The following is a 3,777-nucleotide window of genomic DNA, read 5'->3' on the forward strand; positions in this document are numbered from 1 at the left end:
GTGTGAAAGGAGACCGGGATGAAACATGGCATGCAGAAGTTCGACAAGTTGATGCTGAACAGAAGAGAGTGAAAGGATATTTCTTTGTTAAGCATTTACACTGGGAGAGGAATCACTTGTGGGTTAGGGAATCAAGTGCACGAACTATGGACAGTATAAGCTACAAAAGTATTATTGATATTTTGCCAGGGATATGGCATGGTCCAAACTGGCAAGAACAAATCTAACATTGATATGCCTTATGATAAGTTGGTAAGCAGAAAAATAATTCAAGATATTTGATTTTAGCTACAGTGTGCCAGCTCCTTGCAGAAATTCAATAATTAATTTAAATATTAATTTCTTTTTGCAGTTCAAAGTACAGTAATAAACTGGTGCATTAATATTGTTCTAAAACAGAAAAAAAGATAAGTGTATTAAGAAAGTAAAGGTTTCCTTGTAGAAATGCAGTTTTGTATGCCTGCATTAGTTTGGCAATCAAAAACCCATATAAGGAGATTTAAGGATTTTCCATGTTATCATGTCAAATACATGTGTAAATTTAGTGTTTTTTGATGAACAAAAATACATACTTGGAAAATATAAATTTTTCTGTTAGATTGCAATAATGTTCTAAATGAAGACTGCAAAATAAAATTTCCTTGTTTGTTTTGATTATTGAAAACTAAATTTGGGTGTTTTATCCAACAATTTTCCATACCATAACCAAGTATGGAAACTGAGTAGATGTGGATTTATATTTTACATGCAAAATACACATGTGGAATTTTGGTATTCATTTTTGATCAACAAAAATACATATTTGGAAAATAAAATTCTATTTGGAAATACAATTTTCCAAATTAAGAATGGAAAATAAAATTTACATGTTTGTTTTTAACATGGAAAACTAAAGTGAACTATTTCATCCAAAAAAATTCCATGCAATAACCAAGTATGGAAACTGAATGGATGTGGAGTATTTATTTTACATACAAAATACAAACGTGGAAATTGGGTGCTTTTTTATTGAACAATAATCCATACTTGGAAAATAAAAATTTATCAGTGGAAATGTTATTTTCCAAGTTAAGATTGGAAAATGGAATTTCCATGGTTGTTTTTTGTATGGCAAACTAAATTGGAGTATTTTATCCAACAATTTTCCATACAATAACCAAGCATGGAAACTGAGTATGTGTGGATTTTCTATTTTACATACAGAATACCCATGTGGAAATTGGGTATTTTTTCCAGTGATCCATCTCAGGTTTTTCTGGGCTGGAGTTACATGCCCTGAGTACGGCCATAGATAGTCGACTGTGAGTAGTTATGCAGAAACATCCAAGATGTAACATTGGCATGTTGTTGAGATGAAATAACTGGTATCGAAAAGGAGTGTGGTGGACAGGTTGACATGGTACATGTACTGCTGGCTGCTTATTGCTGAGGGGCAGAAATGGCACTAGAACTTTCTGCTGACGTGGCATTGGTTCTGGGTTTGTTGAAGATGCTGTTTGCGCTGCTGACGCGGCTTGAGCTGCTGATGACATAGTCGTGGGATCTGCTCTTTGCACAGTTCTTCTGGCCTTGGCACTTGATGGAGATGTACTGCTTACAGGAATTTCAGTGACAGAATAATCTGGAGAGTCATCTCTTTAATCATTACTTTCAGGTTCAGGTTTTGTTTGTTGTGGTTTTAGCGGTCCTGAGTTCCAGCTTGTTGCAAGTTTGGTGATTTCATTTTTAAGATTAGGCCAGCACAATGGACAGGGTACCAATTTGAACTCTTTTTACACAGCCAGTATGGAAACTGTGTCCACATGCGAGGGATGTTATAGCACATGATTCTGTTTGGGAAACCCAGGTAAGGTCACACTCTAGGGTTTCATCAGGGGGAAGGTTGAATTTTTTTTCACCTGTGATCTTTTGGTGTACCAGCTGGTTCTCTGCGATTTCTCTAAACTTTCCCACAAGGTATTCGGCAGTTAGACCTTTGTTATATTAAAAAATAGAAATACAATGTAAAACAATGTGCAGGGTGGTTTTCATTAGGCTTAAGGTTGGTAAAACATTAGAGTTACTGAGTGTAAAATTAAATGGGTTATTAGAATATTAAAATGAATATAACACCAAACTATGTCTCTGAAACATTGCAGTAAGAGATAAGGTTAAACTTCGATCGAACCTATTTTACTTTACCTCGATTCCTTGCGTATTGAACAGTAGACCTTTGAAATGAAGCCGCTGTTTTGCTGGCCAGCTTCCACGTACTTCAGCAGTTCTAGCAAAAAGCTTGCCTTTTCAATATACTCAGTTTGGCCGTTCCTTCCAACACTATTCAGACCCATGTCTTTCTCATTTACTACAAATTCGTACGACATTTTCAATCTCGGAATTCAGAACCTCTGCTCTCTCCCGTGGCAACCATAGATAATGATAATAATTTATATAGCGTGCGCTTCTTTAGACTAAAAATTTCCAGCGCTAAGTGCCGTAAAAGGTGATCGCAGCCTTATTTGGAACCAACACCACAGTAATAAAATGACACATGGACCCCTAACTGGAAAAATGTGACGGCGGATCCTCACTGACTTTTCTGAAATCGCTTGCGTAATCCCCTTCGAAAACTGAGTAAATGATTCCCTTCCTGACTTCGGTTTACGCATGGAGTGCTGTTAGTTGTGTAATAAATTATTCCAGTACTCAAAAGCCAGAAAAGAACAAAAGCTGTGTTCATTTTGCATACACTCGTAGTCATCACGTAGTAGCTTAATATACTTTGCTCTTTCACGGTGGGTTGCATGACTTGCACGTGTGCACGATATTATATTCCACATATTGACCGTGCGTGAGGTCCTTTATACGGGGTAAATGGACTTGTGATGTCATTAGGGTCTTCTCTGAAATCTCTGGCAGATCGAATCATGGACTCAATTTCATCTACAAGTAAAACACTATCCATAGAGTCAAGATCGCTTTTGTGCCCCCCCTGCCCCCAGTATATACTCTGAAATTGAGAAGAAATAAAAAAATTGTCTAGTATTATGTGTATAATATAGCTTTGGGTGCCGTTTTGTAACATATAATTCATACATTTATGACAAACTTTACCAACTTATCTTTTACATGTTGGAAGATGTGCCATGAAAGGAAACTTACAGTACTAACATTCCATGGTGCTATAATGTTGTGTACATTTTACTTTTTTTAATTTTCGTAAAGGTTTGAATGGTTCAACCTATTTGAAAGGATGGAGAAAAGATGAAGCTCAACCTCAATTCTTGTAAACGTACTTTGGCAGCTTTTGGATCAAATTCTTGGTACTTTGCAGGAAGGAATGCCAAGTACACTCCGTAAAAACTAAAATCTTAAAATAAGAGGTTCTTAGGTAAGATGGAGCTGTTCTCTTAATGTGAGATTTCTTATCATCTTAAATCAAGATCTATGTTCGTCTTACTTTAATATGATAACGTCTTATTTAAAGAGTTCTGAGGTAAGTTGTAATTTCATCTTAAGTTCAGTACGAAAACTATTTCACCTCAGAACTCTTTTTTTAAGACGTTTGTCAACTTTATTTAAGATTTCATAACATCCTAAAGAAGATGCTTTTCATCTTAAATTAAGTTGCTTGGGAAAGTACGATAAAAAACACAAGACCGCCTCTAATAAATTGTTTTTAACAAGTTTATTATACTGAATATCAACCCTTTATTTTGCTTTCCATTTCTTTCTTGCTGAGAGTTAATACCGTAAAAAAATGGAACATAAATGACCTACTGATGTTCCAAAGTTAGT

At 35.5% G+C, this 3,777-nt stretch overlaps 1 long non-coding RNA gene across 1 annotated transcript; it reads right to left on the reverse strand.

Annotated features, from left to right (window-relative positions):
• Positions 1–1,916: 1,916 nt before the first annotated feature.
• LOC144651367 (uncharacterized) lies at positions 1,917–2,382 on the reverse strand. The gene is made up of 2 exons (XR_013570309.1): positions 2,182–2,382; positions 1,917–1,973 (listed from the first exon to the last, which is right to left on the reverse strand). It is a non-coding gene; the product is annotated as an uncharacterized LOC144651367 (long non-coding RNA).
• Between the last annotated feature and the right edge of the window lie 1,395 nt (positions 2,383–3,777).

Source organism: Oculina patagonica, chromosome 4, assembly GCF_052425735.1.
Source record: "Oculina patagonica isolate OP01 chromosome 4, crgOcupat, whole genome shotgun sequence".
NCBI classification, from domain to species: Eukaryota; Metazoa; Cnidaria; class Anthozoa; order Scleractinia; family Oculinidae; genus Oculina; species Oculina patagonica.